The sequence below is a fragment of the Oncorhynchus mykiss genome, chromosome 4 (assembly GCF_057628025.1).
Source record: "Oncorhynchus mykiss isolate SJ-2025 chromosome 4, ASM5762802v1, whole genome shotgun sequence".
Lineage (NCBI taxonomy): Eukaryota > Metazoa > Chordata > Actinopteri > Salmoniformes > Salmonidae > Oncorhynchus > Oncorhynchus mykiss.
The window spans coordinates 47,149,919-47,166,897 of record NC_143025.1 but is presented as its reverse complement, the minus strand read 5'-3'; the positions used below and the strand labels follow the sequence as shown (position 1 = coordinate 47,166,897).

The window sequence follows — 16,979 nt, the reverse complement described above, 5'->3', positions numbered from 1 at the left end:
TGCTCGTGTGCGGAAGGGACAGAGCAGAACATGATGTAAGGCTCACAGCAGTTCTGACCCGACTCCAGGAGACTGGTCTGACACTCAATGAAAAATTGGGACACAAAATCAGTGCAGCTGGAATAGAGCTGGACCCGGAGAAGATCAGCACCATCACAGATATGCCCAGACCCCAGAATGTGGCTGAAGTCAGGACCTTCTTAGGCATGGCCACATATGTGGGTAAGTTCCTCCCACAGTTCTCAGATACAACCAAACTTCTGAGAGACTTACTAGCCAAAGAGAATGACTGGTCATGGGGTCACATGCAACAGGTCGCGTTTGACAAAGTCAAAGGAGACCTGGCCTCACAGAGAGTGCTGGTCCAGTACCGTCCCCACGCTAAGACAAAAGTATCAGCAGATGCATCATCCTTTGGGCTAGGGCCGGTCCTCACAAAGATGCAGGACAACATGGAGTGGCGTCGAATAGCTTACATCTCCCGAAGCTTATCCGACACAGAGCAAAGGTATGCTCAAGTGGAGAAGGAGGCGTTGGCTATCACATGGGCATGTGAAAGGCTCAGCCAATACCTTATTGGCCTGCAGTTTACAGCAGAGACTGACCACAAACCACTGTTGGCTCAGTTAGGGACAAAAGCACTGGACGACTTGCCTCCCAGAGTTCTGCGCTTCCGCCTCAGATTACTGAGGTTCACCTACCAGATGGTGTATGTGCCAGGGAAGGCACAGATCACAGCAGATGCACTCTCAAGGGCCCCAATTAAACGTCCATTATCAGAGGAGGAGCAATGTCTAGAGGTTGAGGTACAGGTGTCCATTAATGCAATAAGGGACAGCCTACCTGCACCTCAGACCAAACTGCAGCAGATTGCAGAGGAGCAACAACGAGACCACATCTGCCGACAGATAGTGCAGCAGTGCAAAAGGGGATGGCCCAGGCAGGAGGAACTGCCTCAGCTGATGAAGCCCTATTGGGTGCACCAAAGTGACTTCCACTGTAATGGAGACCTTCTCATGAAAGGACAACGGATAGTTATCCCAGAGACTCTACAACCAGAAATGCTAGACAGAGTGATGGCAACGGAGCTGCCAAAACGGCCATGGCAAAAGGTAGGGGCAGATATGTTCTATTGGAAAAATGACACTTATCTGCTAGTGGTAGATTACTACTCAAGATACATTGAAATAGCAAAGACACCCATAACCACATCAGCTGGTGTTATAAAGTAATTGTTTTCCAGGCAAGGGATCGCTGAGGTCCTGGTTACAGATAACACTCCCCCTGCTTTTGCCGCAGAACATGACTTCACACATGTGACCAGTAGCCCCTACCATGCACAGAGTAATGGTGAGGCAGAGAGAGCTGTGAAAACAGTCAAGGGACTGCTGAAAAAGAACAAGGATCCATACAGGGCTCTGTTAGCTTACAGAGTTACACCACTGCATCATGGGCCGTCGTCTGCCGAGCTCCAGATAGGCAGAAGGCTGCATTCCTCATTGCCTGTCTTGCCGGCTCAGCTTAAACCTTGATGGCCTAACAGGAAGGCCTTCGTTGAGAGGGACAAACGGCTGAAACAAACGCACACTGGAGACTTTAATCGGAGACACCGTGCTACGGAGAGGCCAGAGCTGACCGAAGGTCAACGTGTGTCTATTACGAACTCAAAGACACTTTTATTTATTTATTTATTTAACCTTTATTTAACCAGGTAGGCTAGTTGAGAACAAGTTCTCATTTACAATTGCGACCTGGCCAGGATAAAGCAAAGCAGTTCGACACATACAATGACACAGAGTTACACATGGAGTAAAACAAACATACAGTCAATAATACAGTAGAAACAAGTCTATATACAAAAAAAAGGCCATGGTGGCAAAGTAAATATAATATAGCAAGTAAAACACTGGAATGGTAGATTTGCAGTGGAAGAATGTGCAAAGTAGAAATAAAAATAATGTGGTGCAAATTAGCAAAATAAATAAATATTCAAATAAAATAAATACAGTAGGGAAAGAGGTAGTTGTTTGGGCTAAATTGTAGGTGGGCTATGTACAGGTGCAGTAATCTGTGAGCTGCTCTGACAGCTGGTGCTTAAAGCTAGTGAGGGAGATAAGTGTTTTCAGTTTCAGAGATGTTTGTAGTTCGTTCCAGTCATTGGCAGCAGAGAACTGGAAGGAGAGGCGGCCAAAGAAAGAATTGGTTTTGGGGGTGACCAGAGAGAATAACCTGCTGGAGCGCGTGCTACAGGTGGGGTGGTGGTACACCAGCAATAGTGCTGAGGAAAGCGGATGCCCCACGCTCCTATGTGGTGGACACAGGCTCGGAAGAGGTACGAAGGAACAAAACACACCTTAGAGCTCTTCCACATCTACCAGCCACACAGACTGAGGCCACAGAAAATGCACAAAAAGAGGGTGAAGGAGAGAGAATGCTCACAGAGCCACAATCGCTCCCAAAAAGGGATGTGAAGCCACCAGAGTGGCTGAAAGACTATGTTACGTGAAGAGAAAACATACTGCTGGGGAACATACCCAGCAAAAAGAGACTGTATCTAAGTTCATGTTCATACTGTGTGATTTAATGCTTTCATACTGTTTCAGGATGGGAAGTAGCATGTTAGAGAATAATACTGGTTTACAAATTACATTTCAGTTATGCTTCAGTGGTTATGCATGTTGAGTTCTTGTTCATGGGAGAGGGGAAGATGTAGTAGGATGTCCCTTGGGGGTATCCGTACCTATGTACGATATGCGAGGGTTAGGTTAATAAACAGGCTGGAGCTAGAACCTTGTTGTTGCGCGTCCTTATTTTAGATCATACTACAGAAAAAATATTTTGATGTGGGGCGCTGTCCACAGATAATCACATGGTAGGCCTTTTTAAAATATTACAACACAGTTGGATTAACAAGAAGTTAGGCTTTTAAATTATACAAGTGTCTTATATGTTCATGAATATTTAATATTACGATGCTGTAATTGGAATTTAGCACTCTCCAATTTCACCGGATGTTGTCGACAGGTGTCCCTAAGAGGTTTTAATACACCCAGTCACTACAAAGATACAGGCATCCTTCCTAACTCACAGGGATATCCCAATGGGGACTTTAAAACAGTTGCAGAGTTTAATACTTATGATTCGAGACAACTGAGGATGGATCAACAATATTGTAGTTACTCCACAATACTAACCTATATGACAGACTAAAAAGAAGGAAGCCTGTATGGAAAAAAAATATTCCAAAACATGCATCTTGTTTGCTACTATCTGAAAAATTTGGCAAATAAATGAAATTTATGTCCTGAATTCAAGGCATTATATTTGGGGCAAATCCAACACAACATATCACTAAGTACCGCTTTTCTTATTTTCAAGCATCATGGTATGCTTGTCATCAGCAAGGACTAGGGAGTTAAATGGAATAGAGCTAAGCACAGGTAAAATCCTCAAGGTAAATCTGGTTCAGTCTGCTTTCCAATTGACACTGAGAGGCAAATTCACCTTTCAGCAGGACAATAACCAAAACAAGGCCAAATATACACTGGAGTATCGTACCAAGACGCCATTGAATGTTCCTGAGTGGCTTACATACAGTTTTTACTTAATTTGGCTTCAAATCTATGGCAAGACTTAAAAATAGCTGACGAGCAATGATCAATAACCAATTTGACGGAAATTATAAAGAATCATGTGCAAATATTGTACTATCCAGGTGTGTAGATCTCTTAAAGACTTACCCAGAAAGACTCACAGCTGTCATCGCTGCCAAAGGTGATTCTAACATGTACTGAATGAGGGGTGTGAATACTTATGGAAATTAGATATTTATGTATTTAGTTTTCAATAAAAGTAAAAAAAAAATCTAAACTCATGTTTTCATTTTGTAATTATGGAGTTAGAAGGGTGAGACAAAATTATATTCAGTTGATTTTGAATTGAAACTGTAACTCAACAAAATGTGGAATAAGTCAAGGGGTATGAATATTTTCTGACGGCAACTGGAGTTTGGTTTATTTAACTCGACAAGTCAGTTAAGAAAAAATCATTATTTTCAACGACGGCCTAGGAACAGTGGGTTAACTGCCTTGTTCAGGGGCAGAACGACAGATTTTTTACCTTGTCTCGGAGATTCAATCTAGCAACCATTCGATTACTGTCCCAACGCCCAACACTGCATTGGAGTGGTCTAGTTACAGTGGTCTAGTAACAGTTTTGACGTAAATCATCTTGAAAATCTATGGAAAGACTTGAAAATGTCTGTCTAGCAATGATCAACAACCAACTTGTCAGTGCTTGAATAATTTTTAAAAGAATAATGGGTCCCGCTTTAAATTGCGTGCAGCTTATAGAGGCTTCATAAAGTCTTCATAAATACTACATACGTGTTACAAATCTATAACTGTATGCCATGCTTTAAAGGGTTCATAAATGTTGCATAACTGTGTGACATAACCCACTTTGTCAAATGTGACATAAACATGTGCTTTATAAAGGGTGGCAAATGCACCGCTTAATAAAGGCCTTATAAATCATGTTAAATTGAGGCTTCACAAAGCATTCTTAACCCTGTTATGCATCTTGGTAGTGCATTGCAACGCCAGGACATTGGGTTCGATTCACGGACGACACATACGTGAAAATGTATTTACGCATGACTAAGTCGCTTTGGATAAAAGTGTCTGCAAAATTGTATATATTATATTTCACAAAAACATTTCTAGCATGGCCCAACCCCTTTCCCTCTTGGGTAAATAGTCAATATTGGACCTGACCTCAACGTCCCCCCAAAAAACGTTGGGAGGACCTTTTAAAATCGGTTTAGGTTTGCTTACTTCTGTTTTTTCCCAAATTCCGTTTTCTTGGTTTTGTTTATCCAGGTTTCGGACCTCCCCCATTTTTTCTGGTTTACCCAATTTCTTTCACACTCATTTAATAGAAAAACAACAAAATTGGATTCTTTGTTTACAACAATGCTTAAACCACATCAGGGGATGACTTTTGAGGTCTAAGAAACTTAGATTTGAGTGTAGTTGCCCTTTAATATAGTGAGCATGCCCTGCACTGTTTTGTTAGCAGGTTTTCTGTAGTGCAGCAAGTGCACGTGATGTGATGCAGCCGCCAGTGGAATAGGTGGAGTAAAATGTCAGCAGCACTCAGATTATTAGTATTATTCAGAGCTCCATGAAATGACACCATGTATACATTCTACAGACCCTACTGAGTATTCACATACTTCTACTGCTGCACCCAGAATAGTTCCTGCTTTAAGCAAATATATGTTGGGTAACATAGATAAGATGTTTTATTTTCATTAAATGCTTGTGAGTTACTTCTCAAATAGAATGTATCTTGTTGTACTATAGTGGTGGCCATTTGCAGTTATCCTTTCTCTGTCATGGGGTCAGTTACTTGGGCCGTAGAGAGGGGAGAGGTCAAGCTTGTAAACATATCTTTTAAACCATGTGAAGGGATGATTGAGGGGGAACCCATTATCTCTTGGCTCCACAATGTCTGTGTGCCAGTCACTGTGCCAGTCAATGGGAGTGTCTAAAATGACAATTGATATATATCCTAATGTCTTGGTACTATGTTGTACCAAGAACGAGAAGTAGAACCTCATTTTAGGAGAGCAAACTGAACGATAATTCATAGCTAATGCTGTCTGGCTATGGAATACTCCTCTCTCAAGTAAAGTCTTCCTTTGTAATATTCCTAAGATCTGTTAGTCGTCATGTGAGTTGAGATGGGTGTGTCTTGGCTATAAATGATACTAAGAACTGTTTTGAAGCACTCTCAGAGAATTCATTTATAGACACTGAATTGATCTGAGAGTCACAGGGTTGTGATGGAGCTCATATAATTAAAGATGAACTTTATGATAACTCTGACTTGTGTGTGGTTTGCTCTCATGATTTGGTAAATACAGGACATTTCCACTACATATACAAGGGCACAACTGTTTTTTTATCATGAATGGTTAGACACTTCTACTATTAAGTGGGAGGCTTTTATATGGAACATTTCTGAAATTCCTGACCCGGAAGTACTTTTTTAGTGTTGCTAACAAGACACGGATCATGTGATGAGTTTGCAAATCAAATGTCCTGTATTGTGCTGCCACTGAACAGTGAAAAACAGACCTTTATTGTAATTTAAATTAGTTTGTCGTAGTTAAGCGTTGAAGTAGATTACATACTGTAGCTACCTCAATCGTTATTTCTAATAATTTTGGTGACTTCAAAGTAATTGCTAGCTAGCTCAGCTAAATACACATCCCCCTAGATACAGCCATGTCTCAGTCACATAAGATTTGTAAATGAAAGAGGAATATACTAATTGAATGGAGTTACCCATCTTCTCATGTACTGTAGAGTTTCTGGCACAGCACAGATATGCCTTTATCCAGATGGTGTGACAAAGGCATTTCCTAACAGACCTGCTAACTTTCTTTGTTGTTAGTTGAAGCTTGGAACCAAATAGGCAGTTAGGCTGATTTATGAAGGTTCTCTCATGATCCACAGGTTACTGTAGGGTGTGAGAGGTATTTAAATGGGTTGATGGACCTGCAAAGCTTGTGTTTGTGTGTGTGTGTCAGAACCAAGTTGATTTGGAGTAGTCTAACCTGAGACTACCACACCAGATATTCCTCTTCTGTTCCCATGGTGGAGACCAGAGATTGATTACAACCTGTTACAATGGTGCCAATATTTTGTGGCTGATCTTTCAGCAGGGGATTGGGTGAATGTGTCAATGACACGACTGGGCTCAGTATTGCGCGGTATGGCAAATGTTTGTTGTGTGCATGTTTGTGCACTGGGGAGACACTTTCAATTTCATTAGGTTGGGGGTTCAAGGTAAGTGTTTATTGGTGTAACGTTGTCCGCAGGCTATTGAATACACAGTACAAACTCAGCAAAAAAAAGACACGTCCCTTTTTCAGGACCGCCTTTCAAAGATATTTGGATTTTTACGAATTAACAGCACAGATCTTCAATGTAAAATGTTTGAACACTGTTTCCCATGCTTGTTCAATGAACCATAAACAATTAATGAACATGCACATGTGGAACGGTGGTTAAGACACTAATAGCTTACAGACGGTCGGCAATTAAGGTCACAGTTGTGAAAAATTAGGACACTAAAGATGCCTTTCTACTGACTCTGAAAAACACAAAGACAAATGCCCAGGGTCCCTGCTCATCTGTGTGAATGTGTCTTAGGCATGCTGCAAGGAGGCACGAGGACTGCAGATGTGTCCAGGGCAATAAATCGCAATGTCTGTACTGTGAGATGCCTAAGACAGCGCTAAAGGGAGACAGAACGGACAGCTGATCATCCTCGCAGTGGCAGACCATGTGTAACACCTGCACTGGATCGGTAGATCCGAACATCACACCTGCGGGACAGGTACAGGATGGCAACAACTGTCCGAGTTACACCAGGAACGCACAGTCCCTCCATCGGTGCTCAGACTGTCCGCAATGGGCTGAGTGGCTGGACTGAGGGCTTGTAGGCCTGTTGTAAGGCAGGTCCTCACCAGACATCACCGGCAACAACGTCGCCTATGGGCACAAACCCACCGTCACTGGACCAGACAGAACTGGCAAAAAGTGCTCTTCACAGACGAGTCGCGGTTTTGTCTCACCAGGGGTGATGGTCGGAGTCGCGTTTCTCATCTAAGGAATGAGCGTTACACTGAGGCCTGTACTCTGGAGCGAGATCGATTTGGAGGTGGAGGGTCTGTCATGATCTGGGGCGATGTGTCACAGCATCATCGGACTGAGCTTGTTGTCATTGCAGGCAATCTCAACGCTGAACGCATCCTCCCTTATGTGGTATCCTTCATGCTGGCTCATCCTGAAATGACCCTCCAGCATGACAATGCCACCAGCCATACTGCTCGTTCTGTACGTGATTTCCTGCAAGAAAGGAATGTCAGTGTTCTGCCATGGCCAGCGAAGAGCCCGGATCTCAATCCCATTGAGCACGTCTGGGACCTGTTGGATCGGTGGGTGAGGGCTAAGGCCATTCCCCCCAGAAATGTCCTGGAACTTGCAGGTGCCTTGGTGGAAGAGTGGGGTAACATCTCACAGCAAGAACTGGCAAATCTGGTGCAGTCCATGAGGAGGAGATGCACTGCAGTACTTAATGCAGCTGTTGGCCACACCAGATAATTACTTACTTTTGATATTTACCCCCCCCCCCCCCCCCCTTTGTTCAGGGACACATTTCTCCATTTGTTAGTCACATGTCTGTGGAACTTGTTCAGTTTATGTCTCAGTTGTTGAATCTTGTTATGTTCATACAAATATTTACACATGTTAAAATTCGCTGAAAATAAACGCAGTTGACAGTGAGGACGTTTCTTTTTTTGCTGCGTTTATAAGCCTGGGATATCAACCATTCAAAGTTGGCCTTAGTGGGAGTGACCATAGACTTCTATGTTAGTGACCTTACGGACCAAAGTATTTGTTATCGTCACTACTTAACAGTCCAAAAAGTCCTAGTTATTGCTAAACCCTGCCCATTTCTACAGTTCATCTACTTAAACTTATTTTAAACCTAACCCTAACTAATGAAGGCCAAGTTTGATGTGTTGGTCCACCAGACTTCTTCTGCACTTGGGCAGAAGTGTCTGGGAAAGAGATTAGGTGTAATGTGACTAACATGACACCCTTTTTATAAGCTGAACGCCATTAAAAGCGGGACTGAATAGGGTCCAAATATTGTACAATCCAGGTGTGCCCATAGTTCATAGCTTGGAAGTATCATTGTCTAATTGACAGGTTTTCCACCGCCGTGCACAGAAACATGATTGGTTCGTTAGGAAGGTGTTCACGCCAAGGTGCTCGGAGGCTTGTGACTGGCCGGCTGGTGTTGGAAACTGGCAGGTTTGGGGCAGAAACTGAAACGGGAGGGAGGGAGAAAGGCGGAAGGGGGTTTACATGTGTGTGCTGCTATTGCTGTAGACTAAGAGGGAAAGAGAGCACAGCACTGGTCTTGATAGGGTGTCAGATGGTGGTGATGACAGACAGTAACAGACACACGCTAATTTAACTGTCCAAAAAAACACCTACAAGTCATATTGAATATGGTGAAATGTGAAGTGGCCCACTCATTAAATGTTAATTGTATGAAACAGAAACAGACATTTTACAATGATTTTAACTTCTGTGAAGGTCTCAAATATTTTGTAGCTGTATGTAATGAATTCCACTTACGTTTGTGAGTATCTGAAAAACCTGTCAAGTAAATACTTGTCTATTTGAACTAGTAATCATTATGTACAATGTGTTGTAAATGAAAGACATCCAGAAAAGGCTCATGGGGTAAGTTTTGCCCTGAATCAAATACACTCCAAATAAACCACCTTGTTGATCTCAATCTATACAGTGATTCAGTAATCGTACATTTTCACCAGATGATCAACTAAAACTAAAAAGTACAATAAATGACTAAATGGAAGCATGGCTATTTCTGTCATTGATTTGAACTGAATCCCCATTCAGACCAGCTGACACCTAGGAATAGACACAATGATGAGTATGCGTGCACTATATGATTGGACCTCAAAACGTGTGTATTTACTGGACGCAATTGTGCATATAGTGCTGGTACAAGGTATTTTCAGGTACTTAATTAAAACTATATTTGGATCAAACAGCTTATTTTAAATGTTATAAATGTTCAATATATTTTACTTGGCAAAATACAAAAAATATAACATTTCTCCCAGGAAGAATCTAATTCCTCCAGCTACTGATAATGATTGCCTTTGAAACATTCATTCATAGTATAATTGTCTAGGCTAGACTGTTTAGTGAGAGGAGAATGACTCTTTACTAATAGCCTAGATATATGTACCTGTATGTGACTATGAATTCAAGCTTTGTCCCCCTCAATGGTCTGTGTGTTCCCATTAGACCCATGCAGGTTCAGAACAGTTTAACAACAGCTTAAGCATGTTGCCCCAGTTTCAATGCGTTATGTCCAAGATAAACAGCAGGCTGCTAAATACAGTTGCTAGGATGCCAGCATCGAACCATACCAGAGATATGAATATCCATACTGTTCTGTTAGACTCCTCTCTGACTCTTTACGGCCCTCAGAACAATATGCATGTTTATCATAACCTGATTATAAACGTGTAGGTCTGTACAACAACTTATTTTAACAGAGAATGTAGACTACATCCAAAACGCAAATTGTCAGATTTTCAGGGTAACTAATCTGCACTAGACAGCTGTTGAAGAAATAGGTGGTGAATTAATTCCATTACAGGTGTCAATCAATGCCAGTCTGATCGTCCAGCTGCTTACCTTGTGATGATCCCTATTTGTTCCAGTTAAAGTTCCCTTTCTCCAACTGCTCTGGTACAGAGGTTTTCCAGTTCCCTCTCTGCTTGCTAAGGTTCTTTAGCCAAACTGTAGCATGTTCTCTGCTGGGTTCTGGCTAATTCTCTTCAGATCCTTTATGGGTAGAACCACTCCATCCGAGTGAGGCAGAACCGGAAAAACCCGCTGAGGTTCTTCATCTCGATCATTCCTGGTCGTCACTGGTCTCTTTCGCAGTTCAGAAAATGTGTCTACACAACGAAGTGACAGGACAGGGACCGTATCGCTGCACAACAAAACACCTGTTCCACCAAGACGCACTCGATAGGTGCCCTGGGTTCTTTCTGTGTGCTCTCGTTTTCAGAAATAGGTATGGGAAAATTGGGAAGGGAAGTAGCTCTTTGGAAAGGACCAGAACCCCCAATGGTAACCTCTCTAGGTAACAATTTTATGCAAAGAAAAAAGCATGATATTCCGGTCGGAAACAATCTTTGAGGGTCTCTCCCTCTCTGGAGGGGTCCACTCGTTTAAATCGACGTTTCCCCCAACCTTGTCCAATCCATACAGTCACCCCCCGTCTTCTTTCTGTCTATCTATCTGATCCAGTTCTGCTGCAGTTCTCTCTTGCGCACTCACTGCCCCCTCTCAACCTCCCTCTCTCTGTTTCTTTTTCTCCCTTTCTGTCTGTGTCAATGTAGTTGGCATTTGCAGACTATGCGCTCGTCCGCTCCCGAAGAACTGCATTGACAGTGAGAGGCAGCCTGATGCTCAGTGTACACAAACAACTGAACACACATTAAGTAACACACATTTGCAATGACCTTAACACCATACATAGACATTAGTTATAATATTGCAGAGTCCAAAACACACAAGTTTATACACAAAAAATACACAGTCCATTACCTGCACTACCTGTTGCTGTAGTCAAACATGTGTTGGTTGAGTTCTTGTTGCCAGTTTAAACTTACATAGATTGCGGGTGTTTGTTTGTGTATGTGTGTGTGCGTGCGTGTGCATATGCATTTTTGTTATGCCACCACCTTGAAAACTGTCTTGGGGTTAAGGTGGTGTGGTCTTGTTCTATTAATATCTTACAGTAATGCGCTGTATGAGAGTGAGTGTGTGTGTGTGTGTGTGTGTGTGTGTGTGTGCGAGCATGGGTGTGTTTGTGTGTCAGTGCTAGGAGAGCTGTATCTGGTAGTAATCCCCGAGAGGCAACTGACTGGTAGCCTGGATTATATACCATGAGGAGCAGATTGTTCCACTGACAGAATAGGGCCCTACAACACACACACACACAACACACACACAAAGAGAGACTAATGAATCATACCTGATCTCACATCTTAATTCATCATAATTTCTCGAGCATCACGGTGTGTGCGCAAGTGAGCGCATGTGTTTGTGTCTGTGTGCGAGATAAGGGGCAAAGAGAGAAGGAGCGAGAGGGTATCTACTGTAAGTATAGGACATGAAGTAGTGACACTATTGTATGTGCAAACTTGCCTTGGAAAATATAATATGCCGTACCGGCTATTTCAAATGTTATTTTGCTCACTGCATGTTATTTTGCTTTTTGCATGGGGAAAACCAAGCCCAGTCGTGTGCGTCCAATCCCCTGCACCCTCCTCCTTGTCTGCTTCCTAGCTAGCCCATGTCCACCCATAGCTATGCCCTTTCAACCCCTCTACCCCCTGTCCCGCTGTCCACCCCCATACCCCTGCCAACCACCCTCCCCCTTACCCTCGTCTGCCTCCCTATCCCCTGTCCGGGCGATCTCTGTGGATGATCTGACCTTTCTGGCTCAGTGGGGAGTGTTTGGGAGGTGAGGCCATATCCCAAATAAAAATGTACCCACAATTGTTACACAATTGGCAATTGCCCCCCCCCCCCCCCCTCCCCTTATGTAAGAGTGAAAGGGAATGCTGGAGAGCACAACACCAGCTACAATACTGTAAGGTTTGACATCCAGTATTGTCCCTGAAAAAGTTACATTTTCAAAATGCCTCAATGTGGTAAGGAGAGCATGTGGCGGTAAGCAGCATTGTAATTACAATTCTTGTGTCAAATAACATTATGATAAAGTCAAGTGAATTGTAATATTGAAATCGCAAGAATTGGCAGAGGCTTTTACATTAACGACTTCACTGGAGAATGTTGTGCAGCGTAAAATGAGGGGTGGGGACAATCCAAGTAGTCCTTGTAGCCATTTGATTAACTGTTCAAGAGTCTTATGGCTTGCTGTGCAGTAGCAGAGAGAACAGTCTTGACTAAGGAGGCTGGAGTCCTTGGCAATTTTGTGGGCCTTCCTCTGATACCGCCTGGTATAGAAGTCCTGGATAACAGGAAGCTTTGCCACAGTAATGCACTGGGATGTATGCACTGCCCCCTGTAGTGCCTTGCGGTCAGGGGCCGTGCAGTTGCCATACCAGGCAGTGATAGAACCAGTCATGCTCTCGATGGTGCAGCTGTAGAACTTTGAGGATCTGAGGGCCCATGCCCAATTTTTTGCCGTACCCGCTTCATGACTGTCTTGGTATTAGTGTCCCGTACCTTGAAAGCGGCAGCTCTAGCCTTTAACTCGATGTGGATGTTGCCTGTAGCCATTGCTTCTGGTTGGGAAATGTACATACGGTCACTGTGGGGACGACGTCATCAATGCACTTATTGATGAAGCCGATGACTGAGGTGGTATACTCTTAAAATGCCATTGGGTGAATCCCGGAACATATTCCAGTCTGTGCTAGCAAAACAGTCCCGTAGCGTAGCATCTGACCACTTCCGTATTGAGTCACTGGTACTTCCTGCTTTTATTATTGAAGCTGGTGACTGATGTGGTGAACTCCTCAATGTTTTGAAAGAATCCCTGAACATATTCCAGTCTTTGCTAGTGAAACAGTCCTATAGCATCCGCTTTATCGGACCACTTCCATATTGAGCGTTTCACTGGTACTTCCTTTGAGTTTTTGCTTGTAAGCAGGAAAAAAGAAGGATAGAGTTATGGTCATATTTGCCAAAAGGAAGTCGAGGGAGAGCCTTGTGTGCGTTTGTGTGTGTAGTCAAGAGTTTTGTCGCCTCTAGTTGCACAGGTTACATAATGGTTAAAAATATATATATATAAAGTCCATGAACACAAGTGCATTCTTGCTTGCTTATGGTCCTATTCAGCTCATTGAGTCTGGTATTACTGATAGCGTCGCTTTGTGGTGGTAAATAGACAAGCTATGAAAAATATAGATGAAAACTCTTTGTAAATAGTTTGGTCTGCAGATTATCATGAGTTAGGCGAGCAAAAACTAGAAACTTCCTTAACATTAGAGATCGCACACCAGTTGCTGTTAACAAAGAGAAACACCCCTCCCACTTGTCTTACCTGTGGCTGCTTTCCAATCTAGACAATGCATGGAAAAACCTGCAAGATACTGTATATATTATCAATGTCCTTGTTCAATCAAGAAACAGAATCTTTATATTTCTTCAGGTCCCATTGATAGAATAGTCTCAATCAAACAGAGTTAATCCAGTTTGTTCTCCAGTAACTGCACATTCGCCAACAGAACACAGAGCAATGGCGATCTATTTGTTTGCCAACGTAATCTTGTTAGGAAGCCGCCACCCATGTCTCTTTTTCGCTGTCTCTTCCTCTTTTGAGTCCCAGGGATTAGGGCTTGGTCCGGAGTAAACCAAATGTTCAGAGCTTCCGACTCCTTGAAGTAGAACTCTTAATTCACATCGAGGTTAGTGATCGCTGTTCTGATGTCCAGAAGCCGTTTTCCGGCATAGGAAATGGCAGACACATTTTGTATGAAAAAAAGTTAAGATCTTAAAACTAAATTGCAGAATTGGTCAGTACCCTGTAAAACGGGCTCTCCAGCGCCATTCTTGGCATCAGAGCAAAAGGGCTCTGGTCAACAGTCGTCCACTATGTAGGGAATATGCTACAATTTGGGAACTGCTGAGTCTAAAAACAGGTTAATAGCTGTCAAATCCTTGGTTCCTCTGTCCTTGTTTCCTCAATTCCTCTCAAAGCTCATAGAAGGAGGTATTAGGGAGGGACCTTGAATCCTCTAATGTTCTTTGAAAAAACATGGACAAAGGAGGCAATGATTAGACAGATATTAACATTTTCAGACACAGCCAAAGTCTGAGTAAGGAACATCCAGCTGCACCTGTGGTCACATGATTCTCCACATGGTTGTCTGATCTTCTGACTTCGGTAATGTCAGCGTTGTAAGTGAAACAGTGAAGACCCACACAATAGTGCGTTTGACATTTAAAAGCAATGTTCCTGCGTTTACGGAGACCGCATACATGGTAAACACTGCATATGTCAACTCAATCGGAAATTCCCTTAAAATGTTTATCGCGCTACAACACAGATCTTCTGCGCTACGGATTTAATCTAGCCCTAAATCAGTTTGGATGCCAGGCTACTTATCATCCTCAGTGTCAACAATAGCACTGCCGAAAACATTAACAGTCAGTCCATACATGTGTGGGACTTACAGTTGAGGTCGGACGTTTACATACACATAGGTTCCAGTAACTTAAACTCGTTTTGCAACCACTCAACAAATTTCTTGTTAATATTAGCAAACTATAGTTTTGGCAATTTGGTTAGAACATCTACTTTGTGCACAAGTAATTTGTCCAACAATTGTTAACAGACAGATTATTTCACTGTATCACAATTCTAGTTGGTCAGAACTTTACATATAGTAAGTTGACTGTGCCTTTTAACAGTTTGGAAAATTCCAGAAAATTGTCATAGCTTTAGAATCTTCTGATAGGCTAATTGACATCATCAAATCAAATCAAATCAAATCAAATTTTATTTGTCACATACACATGGTTAGCAGATGTTAATGCGAGTGTAGCGAAATGCTTGTGCTTCTAGTTCCGACAATGCAGTAATAACCAACAAGTAATCTAACTAACAATTCCAAAACTACTGTCTTGTACACAGTGTGAGGGGATAAAGAATATGTACATAAGGATATATGAATGAGTGATGGTACAGAGCAGCATAGGCAAGATACAGTAGATGGTATCGAGTACAGTATATACATATGAGATGAGTATGTAAACAAAGTGGCATAGTTAAAGTGGCTAGTGATACATGTATTACATAAGGATACAGTCGATGATATAGAGTACAGTATATACGTATGCATATGAGATGAATAATGTAGGGTAAGTAACATTATATAAGGTAGCATTGTTTAAAGTGGCTAGTGATATATTTACATCATTTCCCATTATTAAAGTGGCTGGAGTTGAGTCAGTGTCAGTGTGTTGGCGACAGCCACTCAATGTTAGTGGTGGCTGTTTAACAGTCTGATGGCCTTGAGATAGAAGCTGTTTTTCAGTCTCTCGGTCCCAGCTTTGATGCACCTGTACTGACCTGGCCTTCTGGATGATAGCGGGGTGAACAGGCAGTGGCTCGGGTGGTTGATGTCCTTGATGATCTTTATGGCCTTCCTGTGACATCGGGTGGTGTAGGTGTCCTGGAGGGCAGGTAGTTTGCCCCCGGTGATGCGTTGTGCAGACCTCACTACCCTCTGGAGAGCCTTACGGTTGAGGGCGGAGCAGTTGCCGTACCAGGCGGTGATACAGCCCGCCAGGATGCTCTCGTTGCTGGTCTCATTTGAGTCAATTGGAGGTGTACCTGTAGATGTATTTCAAGGCCTACCTTCAAACTCAGTGTCTCTTTGCTTGACATCATGGGACAATCAAAAGAAATCAGCCAAGACCTCAGAAAATAAATTGTAGACCTCCACAAGTCTGGTTCATCCTTGGGAGCAATTTCCAAACACCTGAAGGTACCACGTTCATCTGTACAAACAATAGTATGCAAGTATAAACACCATGGGACCATGCAGCCGTCATACCGCTTGGGAAGGAGACGTGTTTTGTCTCCTAGAGATTAACGTACTCTGATGCGAAAAGTGCAAATCAATCCCAGAACAACAGCAAAGGACCTTGTAAAGATGGAGGAAACAGGTACGACAGTATCTATATCCACTGCACAACGATACCTGAAAGGCTGCTCAGCAATGAAGAAGCCACTGCTCCAAAACCGCCATAAAAAAGCCAGACTACGGTTTGCAGCTGCACATGGGGACAAAGACTGTACTTTTTGGAGAAATGTCCTCTGGTCTGATGAAACAAAAATAGAACTGTTTGGCCATAATGACCATCAGTGTTGTTTGGAGGAGAAAGGGGGACGCTTGCAAGCCGAAGAACACCATCCCAACCATGAAGCATGGGGGTGGCAGCATCATGTTGTGGGGGTACTTTGCTGCAGGATGGACTGGTGCACTTCACAAAATCGATGGCATCATGAGGGGGGAAATTATGTGGATATATTGAAGCAACATCTCAAGACATCGGTCTGGAAGTTAAAGCTTGGCTGCAAATGGGTCTTTCAAATGGACAATGACCCCAAGAATACGTCCAAAGTTGTGGCAAAATGGCTTAAGGACAACAAAGTCAAGGTACTGGAGTGGCCATCACAAAGCCCTGACCTCAATGCAATTTAACATTTGTGGGCAGAACTGAAAAAGCGTGTGCAAGCAAGGAGGCTTACAAACCTGACTCAGTTACACCAGCTCTGTCAGGAAGAATGGGCCAAAATTC

At 42.9% G+C, this 16,979-nt stretch overlaps 1 protein-coding gene across 1 annotated transcript in view; it reads right to left on the bottom strand.

Moving 5' to 3' along the window:
• Nucleotides 1-10,999, bottom strand: part of LOC110521918 (ATP-sensitive inward rectifier potassium channel 12) — a 49,299-nt gene extending 38,300 nt beyond the window's left edge. The window contains exon 1 of the mRNA XM_021599878.3: nt 10,323-10,999. The gene's annotated coding sequence lies outside the window, so the exon portion shown is untranslated. The remainder of the gene's footprint in view (nt 1-10,322) is intronic.
• Between the last annotated feature and the right edge of the window lie 5,980 nt (nt 11,000-16,979).